The sequence below is a fragment of the Solanum stenotomum genome, chromosome 12, assembly GCF_019186545.1.
Source record: "Solanum stenotomum isolate F172 chromosome 12, ASM1918654v1, whole genome shotgun sequence".
Taxonomy (NCBI): Eukaryota; Viridiplantae; Streptophyta; class Magnoliopsida; order Solanales; family Solanaceae; genus Solanum; species Solanum stenotomum.
This window is the reverse complement of record NC_064293.1, coordinates 7,832,639-7,849,363: the sequence shown is the minus strand read 5'-3', so window position 1 is coordinate 7,849,363 and position 16,725 is coordinate 7,832,639. Positions and strand designations below refer to the sequence as shown.

General features: G+C 36.8%; 1 pseudogene; it reads right to left on the bottom strand.

The window, feature by feature from the left end:
• Nucleotides 1-283: 283 nt before the first annotated feature.
• LOC125849494 (uncharacterized) lies at nucleotides 284-5,632 on the bottom strand (annotated as a pseudogene).
• Nucleotides 5,633-16,725: the final 11,093 nt, after the last annotated feature.

Genomic DNA, 16,725 nt, shown 5'->3' with positions numbered 1-16,725 from the left:
TTTTTTGTTTGGTTAGACCGAACCCAACGACAGGGTTGCCTACGTATCTTGTTGAAACAAGAATCAGGTCAAACGTAGTTCATGATGATTGATTTTTTTTTATATATATATTTTTTATTTTTGGAAGAGCCAAGAAAGCAGAAGAACCAAGGAAGTAAATTAGCTCTCAACAAGGGTGACAACATATGAATCAATACTTAGATACAGAACTAAGAATTTCCATTACATCAACCTTTGAAATGTCAAGTCAAAACATAAGGGTTTCTAATACCGAAAAATCATATCATATATAATATCTCTTCACAGCATCAGCATTGATGACCATTTCTGTCATTTTACCTTCTATATCTGCTAAGTAAAGAGCATCATTGGATAGTACCTTCTTTATAATGAATGGTCCTTTCCAATTCGGAGAAAATTTGCCTTTGACTTCAGCCTGGTGTGGCAGAATACGTCTCAGCACTAATTGACCATCTTCGAAACGTCTAGGACGCACCTTTTTGTTGTATGCTCGTGCCATTCTTTTCTGGTACAATTGTCCATGGCATACTGATGTCAATCGTTTTTCATCAATCAAACTTAATTGCTCCAAGCGTGTTTTGATCCACTCATCATCATCAATTTCAGCCTCTACAACAATCCGCAGGGATGGAATCTCAACCTCTGCAGGTATAACTGTCTCAGTCCCATATACCAGCGAATAGGGGGTGGCACCCACTGACGTACGAACTGTAGTGCGATAACCCAACAAAGCAAAAGGCAACTTTTCATGCCATTGTCGAGAACTTTGCACCATTTTACGAAGTATCTTTTTAATATTTCTGTTGGCAGCTTCTACAGCCCCATTTGCTTTTGGGCGATAAGGAGTCGAATTTCGATGTTCAATCTTAAATTGACGGCATACCTCTTGCATTAAGTGACTGTTGAGATTTGCAGCATTATCGATAACAATTGCCTTTGGAATACCGAATCGACAGATGATGTTGAAATGAATGAAATCCACCACGACTTTCTTGGTCACTGACTTAAAAGTTACTGCTTCCGCCCACTTTGTAAAGTAATCAATGGCCACCAGGATGAACCTATAACCATTCGATGCTTTTGGTTCTATTGGTCCAATCGCATCCATTCCCCATGCCACGAAAGGCCATGGAGCAGACATCGCATGCAACTCGGAGGGAGGAGAATGTATCAAATCACCGTGTATTTGACATTCACTACATTTACGAACAAACCATATGGAATCCCGCTCCATGGTGAGCCAATAATAACCTGCTCGAAGTATCTTCTTTGCCAGAACATATCCATTCATGTGAGGTCCACAAACTCCTGAGAGTACTTCAATCATGATTGTTGAAGCTTATTTAGCATTTACACATCTTAGAAGACCCAAATCGGGTGTTTTCTTGTACAATATGCTTCCGCTTAAGAAAAAACCGCTAGCTAGTCGCCGAATAGTCCTTTTTGATTGCTAGTGACATCAGTAGGACATTCTCTGGACTGAAGATATGTTTTAATATCATGGAACCAAGGTTTACCGTCAAATTCTTCTTCCACCAAGTTGCAATAAGCATGCTGATCACGAATTTGTATGTACAAAGGGTCGATATGAGCTTTGTCAGGATGTTGGAGCATCTAAGATAAAGTTGCGAATGCATCAGCAATCTCATTATGAACTCTAGGAATGTGTCTAAACTTGATTGACACAAACCGTCGACAAAGATCTTGTAAACAATGTTGATTTGGTATGAGATTTGGGTCACGAGTCTCCCATTCTCCTTGAATTTGATGGACCAGTAAGTCTGAGTCTCCTAGCACTAGCAACTCTTGGATGCCCATGTCAACAGCTAACCTCAAGCCCAAAATGCAAGCCTCATACTCTGACATATTATTGGTACAATAGAATCTAAGTTGGGTTGTTATAGGGAAATATTCCCCTAATTCAGACATAAGAACTGCTCCTATCCCAACTCCCTTCTTGTTAGCAGCACCGTCAAAGAACAATTTCCATCCTTGATCCTTATTATGAATAACTTCATCGATACATGATACCTCTTCGTCTGGAAAGTAGGTCTTAAGTGGTTCATATTCATCATCAATAGGGTTCTCTGCCAAATGATCTGCCAAGGCTTGAGCCTTCATTGCGGTCCGCGTCACATAAATAATGTCAAACTCTATGAATAATATTTGCCATTTTGCAAGCCTGCCCGTGGGCATGGGCTTTTGAAAAATGTATTTTAACGGATCCATACGAGAAATGAGATAAGTAGTATAAGATGAAAGATAGTGCTTCAACTTTTGTGCTACCCAAGTTACGGCACAACACGTTCTTTCGAGAAGGGTGTACTTCGACTCATAAACGGTAAATTTTTTACTGAGGTAATAAATGGCCTGCTCTTTCTTCCCAGTGCCATCATGCTGACCCAATACACATCCAAAAGAATTATCCAGTACTGACATATATGATATCAATGGTCTACCCGGCTCGGGAGGAACCAACACAGGGGGATTCGACAAGTAATTCTTAATTCTTTCAAAAGCCTCTCGACATTCTTCTGTCCATTCGACTGTGGCATTCTTCTATAACAACTTAAAAATGGACTCGCAAGTTGTTGTGAGCTGAGCAATAAATCTGCTGATGTAGTTTAACCTTCCTAGAAGGCTCATAACCTCAGTTTTATTCTTCGGAGGTGGCAGTTCCTGAATGGCTTTTATTTTTGAAGGATCTAACTCGATACCTTGTCGACTGACTATAAACCCCAAAAGTTTTCCTGATGGTACTCCAAATACACATTTTGCAGGATTAAGCTTGAGATTATACATGCGAAGCCTTTCGAAGAATCTTCTTAAGTCTTGCACATGATTTGACTGTTTTTTTTACTTAATGATCACATCATCCACATAAACTTCGATTTCTTTATGCATCATATCATGAAACATGGTTGTCATTGCCCTCATATAAGTTGCACCCACATTTTTTAATCCAAAAGGCATAACCCGATAACAATATGTACCCCATTGAGTGACAAAAGACATTTTTTCTGCATCTTCATCATCCATAATAATCTGATGGTAACCCGCATGGCAATCCACAAAAGATGCAATCTCATGTTTAGCACAATTATCCAACAAAATATGAATGTTGGGCAAAGGAAAATCATCTTTTGGACTTGCTTTGTTTAAATCACGATAATCAACACACATTCGAACTTTGCCATCTTTCTTAGGGACAGGTACGATGTTGGCTAACCAAGAAGGATATTGAGCGACTCGAATGACTTTGGCCTCAAGTTGCTTTGTGATTTCCTCTTTAATTATTACACTCATGTCAGTTTTAAGCTTTCTCAACTTTTGCTTTACTGGAGGGAACTTAGGATCAATCGGTAACTTGTGAACCACTATGTCAGTGCTTAATCCAGGCATGTCATCATAAGATGACGCAAAAACATCCTTGTAATCAAACAGAGCCTGGATTATATCCTCCTTTTGATGTCGAGCATGTACGCTTATCTTAGTCTCTTTAATATTTTCATGATCCCCTAAATTTATCGTCTCAGTTTCATTCATATTTGAGTTTGATTTATTCTCAAAAGATTTGAAATCCCTGCTTACTTCTTCAAGTACTTCGTCTTCATCATATTCAATTTCTTGACTTATTATTTCAGGATTAGGTCGAAGATTAGATTGGATTTTAAGATCCGGTGAAAAATTCTGCATGCATGTTATATCACTAGAATCGGCATAGAAAGAACTATATAGAAGAAAACAAAATAAATATATTAGACTGAAATAAAAACATAATTACATCTTATTGAAAATAAAAATAGAGAGTTTGAAATAAAACGACGAGACAAAATCCGAATTACAACCCTTGAATAAATCGGATGACAAAAAGAAAAACAAGACAGACTACCAAGACTCATTCTTAATAGGGAGAGGAGTGGCCTCCCAATTGTTCAGCTGGACATCAGGACCAATGAATTGCACATCTCTGTCGCTAGTGCCTTCTCCGAGTTCAATCATATCAGCCTCGACGAATAAATCTTGAAAATAGTTGATCAATTCTTCGTGAACCTCCAACACTGGCTCTGGGAGTGGTGACTCAAAAGATTCTGCTGTGCGGGCTTTGAGGAAAGATTTGTATATGGGTGGTATAAGCTTAGTAAGTGACCATACATCTCTCTTCTGCTTCTTGGCCTTCATTTTGTCCCGACTCTAGGCTTGTATCCTAAGCCAAAAGTACCCAAACTCTTTCGTGGACTCACTGGATAAGCTCTCCCTTGCAAGAAGATCCCCAAGCCTTTACCTGGTTCAAACCCATGCTTCAGCATTTCATTTACCATCATCACGGACGCCATGGGTAGTTGTGGTTTTGAAATGAGATTCCCCTCGAGGATATGCTCAACAACCACTACCTCAAAAGCTTGATAAACCAGTGCCTCATTCTTATTATTTGCCTTGATAAAAGGGAGGGAAGAGTCCTTGTAGACTGACAGATCCCCCTCACCATGAACAATCACTTCTTGTCAATCGTATTCAAACTTAACCATTTGATGCAACGTAGAGGGGACTGCCCCAGCCCTATGCACCCATGGTCTTCCCAACAATAGATTGTAGGATGCATTAATATTCAGCACTTGAAAATTAACAATGAAATCGACAGGCCCTATTTTTAGTATGAGCTCTATCTCCTGAATGACATTTGTTTTGGACCTATCAAACGCCCTAACACATACGTTGTTAGGTTGTACCCTTTCAACATTAACATTCAATTTTTGTAGAGTTGACAATGGACAAATATTTGCCCCAGACCCTCCGTCAATTAGAACTCGAGTGACATATGAAAGCTCACACTTTACAGTGATATGGAGGCCTTGGTTATGTCTCGTACCTTCCACAGGTAGTTCATCATCTGAAAAGGTGATGCGGTTTACCTCAAAGATTCTCCCAGCAATCTTCTCTAACTGACTCACTGTAACTTCATTAGGCACATGTGCTTCATTCAGAATCTTCATTACAGCTTTACGATGTTCATCTGAATGTATTAACAACGACAACAAAGAGATTTGGGCTGGAGTTTTCCTTAACTGTTCCATAATGGAGTAGTCTGACAATTTCATCTTTCTTAAGAACTCCTCTGCCTCCCCTTCAATGACTAGACTTTTAACTTGCATTTGGTCATTTTTATTTTTCCTTAATTTAGTCGAGGCAAGCATCTTCCCGAACGAGTCATTCCTCCTATTTCATCTACTTCTTCATTAATTTCTTTCCCCTTGTATGTCACGACGATAGGCTCATAATTCCAAGGGACAGCCTTGGAATTAGTCATTGGAAGTTGGGACACTGGCCTAATGATCACAGGTGAAATATAGGCTCCTTGCACGATCAAGATAGGCTTGTCTGACCCTCTTGGAACAACCAATATTGCCTCTCTGTAACTTGCCCAAACATCTTCAAGTGCTCATTTTATAGTTAGGATGGGTGCGCTTGATGGGGTCAACTTTTCAGACGTACTTTCCACCCCTGAAGGCATCATTTTTGTTAAGTCAATGACATTTGCTGAACTTTCCATGCCAGTTTCAACCTTAAGGATTGGCTTGTATGGGACTGCAACTTTTTCGTGGTCATTCATCATCTCTAACATGTTTGTTTTAGTATGTCTGGGCAGTGGATTTTGATTGATGTTCGGTCCATTTGGGCTTTCAACTATAATTTGACGAGTATCGATCAAATCTTGAATTGCCTTTTTCAAGTACCAGCATCTTTCTATGTTGTGCCCTGGGGCATCAGAACAATATGCGCAGTGTTGGGAATAATCAAGATTTCTCGGAGGAGGATTCGACATCTTTCTTTCAATAGGACTAAAAACATTCAACGTTCTTAATTTTTGAAACAAGCTAGCATATGATTCTCCAATAGGGGTGAACTCATCCTTAGCTCCATTTCCCTTCTTGTATTCTTTTCTAGGACGAAAAGGAATTCTAGCTGTATTTTGGTGAATTTGTGGGGGTGATGGATGATTTTGAGGAAGTGGTGCACGCCATTGCGGATAAGAAGGGGGAACAATTGGTTGTGCGCTAAAAATGGGATATTGAGGATATGGGACAGGATATTGTGGAATTTAGGGAGGAAAGTAGTGTTGTGTATGATTATCTTGGGCATAGGTTCGAGGTGCTGATACAACAGTGGCTACATCTTCCCTTCTTTTCTTTCCTCCAATATTTCCAGAACCGTTTTGAAGCGCTTGTGTTGTGGCTTTTAAAGCAGCTTGGCTTACGATCTTTCCAGACTTGATGCCATTTTCCACCATTTCCCCAACCTTGATAACTTCGGCGAATGTCTTCCCGGCGGCAGAAAGCAAGTAATGAAAGTAATCAGGTTCTTGGGCTTGGAGAAAAACGTCAATCATCTCTGACTCCTTCATTGATGGTTTAACCCTAGCAGCTTGCTCCCTCCATCTAACGGCATATTTACGAAAATTTTCCGTGGTCTTCTTCCTCATGTTAGCAAGTGAGGAGCGGTCTGGCACAATATCAATATTATATTGGAATTGTTGCAGAAAACATCGAGCCAAATCATCCCACGTATGCCAGTTGGCTATATCCTGATCTATGAACCATTCAGACACAATTCCCACTAGACTTTCCCCAAAATAGGCCATGAGCAACTCTTCTTTGCCCTCTGCACCTCTCAATTGATTGCAATATCTCTTCAAATGAGCTATGGGGTCTCCGTGACCAACATATTTCTCAAACTTCGAGGTTTTAAAACCAGTAGGCAAATGGACGTGGGGAAACATGCATAAATCACTGAATGAGATGCCTTTGTGGCCCCCTAATCCTTGCATATCTCTTATACTCTATTCCAAACTCTTCATTTTCTTAGCCATTTCTTTATGCTCCTTATTCTTAACTGTCTTCTCAATTTTGAAAGGGGAACTATATTGATGAGTCTGGGGATAAGAACTTGGAATTTTAAGGGCCTCTTCAGGGGTGTAGCCATGGTTATGAAGAACTTGGAATGAAGGATCATTGTTGGATTTGGGCACCACTGTTGGATTTGAAGTGCTATTAGTCGGCGCAGTTGGCACAAAAAGTGGGTTACTCATCATAGGTGTATTCAAGGGGCGCACTGTAGAAGTTTCAGCGACGTTCGATGCGTTAGTGTAGGGGCCGAATCCAGGTGGATAAATTGGATCATTGGTCAATACTTGGATAGGGAATGGCATATTCGCATTCAGGTATTCCCGAATCGAAGATGGAAGAGCTTGCCCATTCATCCAATCTTCATACATTTTGGCCATTTGTTATCGCAACATTTTTACCTCTTCCACAGACACCGATTCTTGTGCAACTATTTAGACATCGTCATTTTCCGACTCTGTTCCCTCTTTGCGCGTCATCTTCCCTTTCCCTTTTGATCTGGTGTAGTATTGATGAGATGCCAGTTCTAATCACAAACCAACCACCTTAAAACTCTTTCTCTCTTATTTTTTTCTCTATCTTACAAAAAAAAAACAAAACATGTTAGGGTTTAGTGTTTTGCAAACGATAATCACACGTTGTATGTTATGCACCTAAATTATTTATGTTTCTAAAATGAGTTTCGGAAGGCTTTCATGTTTCATCCCGGCTTTAGACGACTTGATTATGTCTCTTAGTCTTATATTTTACTTATTTGAATAATTTTGAAACGTATTTCGATCGAACCCGTTGAGGGTTGCCTACGTATCATGTTGAACATGAATCAGATCATTACGTAGTTCGTGACAGATAATAATATATTATTTTATTTTTTTTATTTTTTTAGAATAATAAATGTACATGAGTTGACCAAAAGTAAATCATTTTCATTCATTTTCAAATATTCTTAACACAATGATTTGAATAGAACATGAGAATAGAAGTAGCTAAGACTAAGATAGACTCAAAATGATTAACGAAAATATAAATAAAAGCAACAACTAATAACTAAGAAAAGAAAACAAACTCAGAAAGAAACTAAATCCTCGGATCTCAATCATCCCGAAGACCCTTATAAATCCTAGCCAAGGCCTTTGGTAGATGTGGAGCAAGAACACATGCCTGGCGGCCCAACCTCTCATCATTCTGGTGGAGATAATCAGCATAAACATCATTGAGTGCATCCCTGAGTTGAAGTACTCGATCTCTGGCTTCATTCATATTGTCATAACAATTCTGTAACCAATGTCGAGTAGTATTGACTTCGTGCGTCAAATTCTCCCTCTGTTCTTGGAGCTCTTCAATTTGAAGGTGGAGTGCATCTCGCTCGGCTATCCTTTGACCTCTCTCAACCTCACATTCTGCCTGATATGCACTAAAACGCCTGGCTATTTCCCTTTCCCGTTCCATAGAAGCCTTAACTTGATTTTGGAGTCTAGACTGTGTGTAGATGAGCTGAACCTTTTCTTTTTTATACTCCTCTTCTTGTTGCTCCATAGCGCTTGTGACAATGCCCAAGTCTTCTTGTAAGGTCAGAATGGTAGAACGATATTTTCTAACTCTCACTTCAAATATCGCATCACGTTGGGCCAACTCCTCTTTAGCATTCTTCAGGTCATTACTCAGGACATCCAGAGTAGATCTATAGCTTCTTTCAACTTCGAGGCGAGCTTGCTTAATCCTAACCTCAATTTCTGCTTCTCGATCTACAGGTCCTTTCACTGATCCTTCTGGCAATACCTTAGGAGGGGGTTGATCATGAACCCATTCTAAGTATACTTGGTCCACCTCACCCTTGGTGCGATCCTCCACCCTATCGTGGGGACTTGAGAGCATGCATCCCCCCCAAATCTTGAATATCTCTAATTTCCTTAAAGGAATCTCGGGATGAAACTCATACATGAATTCCCGCATATCTTCATTAGGTGGTAAAAACTGGCGTCGACCAAGTTGTCGCATAACTCTAAGTGGCATGTAAGGTTGGACACCTCGAAGGCCCATTAGGACGATGAACGATCGAAAGGTAGACATGTATATCACCTCGGCTGATGGAAACCAATGATAATTCCACACAATCTTGTCAGCAGTCAGATTATTGAGGTATTTCTTCCAAGCCTCAATACCCTTCGGAAAACTATGATCTTTGATTCTTTCCTCGTGGCCCCCAATGTAATCATTCCATTCTACTTTGAAGTCCACTACATAAGGGTGATGACGAATGTGCTCNCTTTCATAGTGTATCATTTTGTAGTTGATAATAATGTATTTGATACAATAAGGTTGTGAAAGAAGGATATATGTAAGCTGAAATAAAGTGTATCTATAAATGTATCACAATAAATAAGAATTAAGTTATCAATTAGATACATGAACAAACACAGATTTGGCTCCCATCCATTACACTTTCCATCCATTTCGTCAAGTATACTTCGAGATGAGAGACATGTGTTTTATTCAATTTTTAAAGGTCAAGATTATATAATATTAAGAAGTATTATAACCATAGTTAAGTTAACAAATTTTGGTAAACTATTCTCCAAATTTGGTAAGAACAAGATATTCCACATAAATTTTAATATCCATTAATATCATTATTTTCATCTTATATTTTTTTAAAACATATTAAACTATGCTATCTTTAAGATGAGAATCGACCAAAAAAAATTGTGGCAATAAATTTTATACTTGAAATATTATGTTGAAAAACCAAAAAGAAGGTAAAAAGATTATCAATATTGACAAAAAATATAAAATAAAAGAAAGGGAAATAAAAATAATAATAACAAAAAAAAGACAAGATGTTATCAAGATTACAAATGTGAAATATGAAAATTCTAAAGTTTTGGAGAAAGTGTGGACGTTGTGTTTGAAGATGGAAAAAAATGAAATATATATGTTTTTAAAAAATATTATTTTATCTTCTTCGGTTTTTTTTTTTGTTTTGTGAATTTTGAAAACATATTTAAAGCCAAAATATTTTCAACGATTGTTATTTATCAGGCTAAATAAAAATAGAGATTTGTGGAGTGAAATAAGGAACGGATAAATATTGATTTTGGGAGTTAGGATTTATGTATCCAGGGTTTGGGAGTAAAATAAGGGATTTTGAAAAAAATTTGAACTGGTAGGGAATAATGGGAATTATGAAACAAAAAGGGAAAATACATAAAAAATAAACCCCTTAACTTGGCACGAAAACTTACTTTAGTACTTAAACAACACGGGTGTATATATACCTCCCTTAACATCTTTTATGTGAATTATTTTCAACCCTCCGAACATCTTACCCGTTTTATATAACCCATCCGTTCCTAAAATACAACCCAACCCATTTTTAAACAAATATCCCTAAATCTCTCTCAAATTTAAAGACCTAATCTGAAGAATAACAAGTCATTAGCGTGAAGGATTTGCTGAGTTTAGGATTTTCGTGAAGAAACAAAGGATTTGCGTGAAGAAACAAAGTTACCAGGTTAGTAATCTTCGTTTAGATGATTGTAACATTTGACCGAGTTTAGGATTTGAAGAGGCTGCACAACCTGAAGAACCTATTATGGGTGAAGAGTTGGGTGAAGTGTTGGGTAGGACTTCTGCTAGTGTTGGAGAGGACTTGGGTAGGCTTCTGCTGGTGTTGGAGAGGACTTGGGTAGGGATTCAGTTAGTGTTGGAGAAGACTTGGGTGGTACTTCTTCTTCTGCTGCTGCTGCATTTGATATTCCAGAAGTTGGGTCTGATTGGCAAAGTGAAACAGAAGCAAGTGATGATTCAGACAATGCAGATTTGTCTGATGAAGGAGAAGATAAGTATGGTAGTGATGTTCATGAGGAGGTTATAAATCTTAGGAAAGAGAAAAGAGCTGCTAAAATAAAAAAGAGAAAAGAAAAGGGCCCTAGATCTAAAGGAGTTGATTTAGGAAAAAAAGGAGTTGATTTGGGATATGATGAATATTTATCCAAGAAACAAACTACTTTTGAGGGTAAGATAGTTGGAGATGAGCCCTACTTTGATTCAGATGAAGCTGTTAGTTTTGAAATAGATACTGATGAAGATGTTAATGAGGAAGATGAGGTTGAACAACCTATAAGAAGACAAAGAAAAGCAAGAAGAGCAAAAAGAAATAAAAAGAAAGTTGTATTTGATCCTATCTGTCAGTTAATAGTTTGGGAGACTGGTCTTGCTTTTAAAAGTGTTAAGTAGTTTAGAGAAGCTATTTCTAGATATGCAGTTCAAGAACATGTTGAATTAGATAAATATGTTAATGATGCAACTAGGGTGAGGGTAAAATGTACAGCTAATTGTCCATGGTTGTTGTTTGGAAGTATTGATCAAGAACAAAAGATTTTGTGGTGAAGAATTATAATCCAGTACATAAATGCAATGACACTACCAAAAATAAATTGGTGAATTCAAAGTACTTATCAGAAAGGTACAAGGACTGAATTATTTCTGAGCCTGGCATTAGAGTTTTTTAGTTTCAAATTTTAGTGAAGAAAGAGTTGAATGTGTATGTAGGGAGGACTGTAACAAGGAAAGCTAGAAACATTGTGTTGAAACAAATTATGGGTAATCATGTGGAAGAGTTTAAAAGAATTTTAGATTATAGAGATGAGCTCTTAAAGACTAATCCAGGCAGTACATGTGTGGTGAGACTTAGTGAAGAAACTTTTGAAGGTGACAGAAAAATGTTTCAATCATTTTACATATGCTTTGATGCTGTAAAGAAGGCATTCAAAGCTGGAGCTAGAAGATGTATAGGATTTGATGGTTGCTTCTTGAAAGGTGTTTCTAGAGGTCAATTACTTGTGGTTGTTTGTAAGGATGGGAACAACCAAATGCTACCACTAGCATGGGCAGTTGTTGAGGTTGAAAACACATTCACTTGGAAATAGTTTATCAAGCTTGTAAGACATGATTTTGAGCTAGGAGATGGAACAGAATTGACAACCATTACTGATATGCAGAAGGTATTTTTGTTTTCTTTTTCATTTATTCATTTGTTTTCTTTTTCATTTATTCATTTATTCATTAAGTTAGATCTCATGTTATTCTAAATGTTGTTGTTTAAAGGGTCTTGACAAAGCTATTCAAGATCTTCTGCCAAATGCAGAACAAAGAATGTGTGCAAGACATGTTCTAGCCAACTGGTCTAAGAATTGGAAAGGCATTGAAAGAAGAAATTATTTTTGGAGATGTGCCAAATCTACATATGAACAAGAATTGAAAAGAAATTTGGATCATATGGAGAAGTTAGGCACTGGAATATGTGAAAACTTATTGTGGTACAATATAGAGAGGTGGTCTAAATTATACTTTAAGTTTTTCAGCTGTTGTGATAGTGTTGACAACAACATGGCTGAAAGCTTTATTCATGGATTTTGGGGCCAAGACACAAAACTATCATCACAATACTTGAAGAAATAAGGATCAAAGTGCTGAGAAGAATAGGACAATTGAGGGAGTTCTGTGATACTTGGATAACAAACATATCTCCAATGGCCCTAAAGGTATTGACAGAGAACACAACAAAGTCAATGAAGTGTAACCTTAAATGGAATGGTGAATATGGTTTTGAGGTTAAAGACAGCTGGGATAACACGTTTGTTGTGAATCTAGGCAAGCAAACATGTACTTGTAGATCTTGGATGCTAAGAGGTATACCTTGTTGTCATGTTATAGCTGCACTTCATTTTAGAAAATTGGAGCCCATTAACTATGTTGCACATTGGTATAGCAAGGAGACTTATCTCAACGTCTATAGTCACTACATTCAACTAGTTACTAACATGAAAATGTGGCCACGATCGGCCAACCCTTCTGTTATACCACCTGTTATAAAAACACTACCAGGATGGCCTAGAAAGTGTAGAAGAAAGGAGCAGAATGAAAACAAAACAGAAAAATTGTCCAAGAGAGGTGTTGAGATGACCTGCAGTCTTTGTCATGCAAAGGGTCATAATAAGAGGGGTTGTTATTTGAATAATCAAGCTAATGCAGGCAGAGGAAGAGGAATGGGGAGAGGATGTGAGCCTAGTTCAACAAGGTCAGGTGTTGGTTCTTCTAGAGCACCAACTGAATCACAATCAAGCACAAAGAGAAGAAGAGGTCGACCAAGAGGTTCTACAAAATAGGTAATGTTTATAGTAATTCATTTAGTTGTTAATTTACATCTTAATCAGTCTAATATTTTTGTTAATCAACTTATGTTATAGGCGAGTGCTACTGGAAGGGGAAAAGGAACTGCAACTGGTAATGGAACAGGGATTGGTGTGGTTGCCGATAGTTCTGGTGCCACTGGAAGGGAAAGAGGAACTGGAACTGATTTAGCTGGAAGGGGAAGAAGAACTAGTGTAGCTGCTATTGTTACTGATCTTCCTGGTGCTACTGGAGGAGGGAAGAGGCCAAGAATGGTTGGAATGGGGATACTACATACACAGGGTGATTTTACAATCCACAATGTAAGTTGTCTTAATTATTTACACACTTTTAAATTTTAACTTATGAAGCATCTAAGACAACATATTTTTGTGAATCTAGCCTGGAATACCTATGAACTCTTCAATAGTGACTGAAAATCTTGGGCATCATAAACCAAGATCAGGCAAATGGAAAGGAAAGGCTGCTGTAACTCAACAATGTCTTCAAGAGATGAGAGAAAACAAAAGAATGAGAACAAGGTCCAATGATGCTGAAGTTTGATATGGAGCATGCTTTAGTTTGATATTTTAGTTGTTTTTGGAACAATTATGCAGCTGTGACTGCATTAGTTTGATCTGTTTGTTTTTTAAACAATTATGTTGCAGCTGTGACTGCATTAGTTTGATCTATGTTTGTTTTTGAAACAATTATGCAGTTGTGACTGCATTAGTTTGATATTTTAGTAGTCTCTTTTTTAAACAATTATGCAGCCAGTTTTGCATTACTTTTTTGTGTACAATTATGCAATTGTGACTGCAATTTAGCGAATGCAGTTGTAAATAAAACACAAACAAATACACAAACCACCAAATTATATTAAGAGAATAACAAGACTCATTACAAAAGAGTCTTGCACCTAATTGGTTACAACATAAACAGTGCTACACTACACCAACATTGATCTCACTACATCAACAACTTAAGGTAACTTCATTGAACCTTTCTTCATATTTATCACCCAGAACCAATAGCTTATAGCTATAACCACAACACAACAACAAGCTACAACAAAAAAGAGCACATTCTGCCATGTTCTTCTCCATTTAATCTGCATCACTTTCATCTTCTCAACCTCTTCTTGCAACATTTTCAATTTCATACCTAGACCATCATCATCTTGTTTGAAATCTCCCGGCTTGTCAACTTCTTCAGTAACCTCAACCAATTCAAGTGCAGTGGCTGAGGTTTGAGAGAATTCTACTATATTCTCAAGCTCACCCAATTTCTGTTTAGTTTAGGAATCACAAATTTCAACCTCGGATCAATATTTTCTTTATCCTTCCAACACCAAAAGTTGCAAGATCTAGGACCCTTCAATAATGAAAAAGGATGAAGGAATTAGTGGTTAATCAAATTCTTAATCGGCTAAAAATTTAAACAAAAATGATCTTTACCACATAATAAGGACATGATCAATATCTTCTTCCGGGGTTATTTGAAGTCCAAGATATTTTCAAACGCACCACAAGTCCATGACTACAATAAACTTTTTTCTTCGTAGTATAATCATGTTCTTCCATACAAAGATTTGTCAAATTAATTGATCGCATTGTGTGCTACAATTTTGTGCAAGAATTAACGAGAATCTGGAAAAATAGAAAATAAGAAAAAGGGAGGAAAGAAAAATAAAAATAATAGATGAAGAAGAATAGGTTTGAATCTTACATTTTGAAGAACAATTCCTTTAAACATTCAACTTTTAGGTTTGAAGAGCTAAGATTTGAAAAAAATAATGAATTAGGTCACCATTTTTTGGATGATTGGGTTGGTGAGGGAGAAGAGGTATTTAGGGTTCTTCAAAAGTGAAGATTGTTCTTCAAATGGGTAATAGGTCAGATATTACCGTTGGAGGGGTAAATTTAATTTTAAAAAATTGTTAAAAGATAACTAACGCGCCGTTCTAAGCTGTAACAACACACGCACAAGGTTGGTGTTCGGAGGGTTGAAAATAATCCACATAAAAGATGTTAAGGGGGTATATAAATACCCGTGTAGTTTAAGTACTAAAATAAGTTTTCGTGCCAAGTTCAGGGTTTTTTTTATGTATTTAGGTGTGTAATGACATATGTCAATTTTAAAATCTAATGGTCCATATTTAGTTAAATAAAGCAACCTTTAAATCATGGTTAAACCTTTATCGATTCCTATCTGATTTAGTTCTTTCCATATTAAAAGCATAAATTTAGGCGAGAATCTAGTTATTTTATTTGTCATCTCTATACCTTGCTGCTTCTATAAACATTAAACTCAATTTTATGATTTTAGAACTTCGATTGTTCATGTATTTTGTATTCTTTAAGCTTTCCTAAACTATGAAAATCTTGGACCAATTTTGTTTCATCAGTCATAACCCAATAACTTTCGTCACTTAATCTCCGGAAAAACATCAACTAATATTCTATTTTCTTGTGATCTTTGATTATTGTTGTATCATCTAGGTGATTTAATCTTCTGAACTTGTTGATAATTACAGCGTTTCTCCATGATTTTTGCGGTAAAATATATCTTTTCAGCCAGACATCTTTGACTAATATATTGACCTTAATTGATTGATCAGTAGATAAGGAAAGAACTAAGTTAGATAATTAGGAGGTTTAAGAGGCTGGTTATTTAAGTAAATGTTGGCCATCAAATTTTAAAGTGGACAGATATCACAAACTAAATATGCACTATACCAACTGGAAGGATTAGTACTGGAGATGAGCCTTGTCCGTTCCGTTGGAACATATAACAGGTGGAACATTTATATTGGGCAATGTATATATTTTAGGGCTCAAGTTTTGGAGAATTCTGATGATTGGCTTACGTATTTCCTTTGTTGCCTATAAATATGATAAATTTCATTCACTTGTAAAGGGTTGAATTTTAAACAATACTATGCAATATACTAAATATTCTTTGTGCTCTAAATTTTCTAACAGATTAAGTCTTTATCTCTAAAGAATATTCTCAATGGCACAAAAATATCTCTAGAACTAGGTTGAAGCAACAGCAATATCTGAGCATTATTTTTCCTTACTTATTTTATTATTATATTATTGTTCTTTATAAACTTATTTAATTACTTGCTTAAACCATGAATTAATAAGTTAAATGGATCTAAGTGTTCTTGATCCTACAACAAATGTACCATTATTCAAATCAATAGATAGGCGCCCACTGTATGGTCAGTGGCGGAGGGGATTTAAAATTTGAATAAATAGACACACGAAGTAGTCGAAGGACGTTCAACATCTATTATGTATGCCTAAAAATCATTTTAACCATGTATAAATAATATCCACCAAAAAGAATTCGGATCCCTAACTGTAAGTTGGATCCGCTACTGAATTTATGGTATTGATTTAGCTCACTACACTGCTTACTCACTAGCTTAGATTTATTTTTATTTTTTTCAGAAATAACATATGACAATCGTGAATGAAAATGATGATAATGTGATGGAAGGGCTACTTCCTAATGTTGTCAGGACCAGATAGATCATCAGAAAAATGTTCCAACATTATTGTTATGGCAGATGATGGTCGAGAAACCATAAATCTAATGAATGAAATGTTAGGGTTTTAAA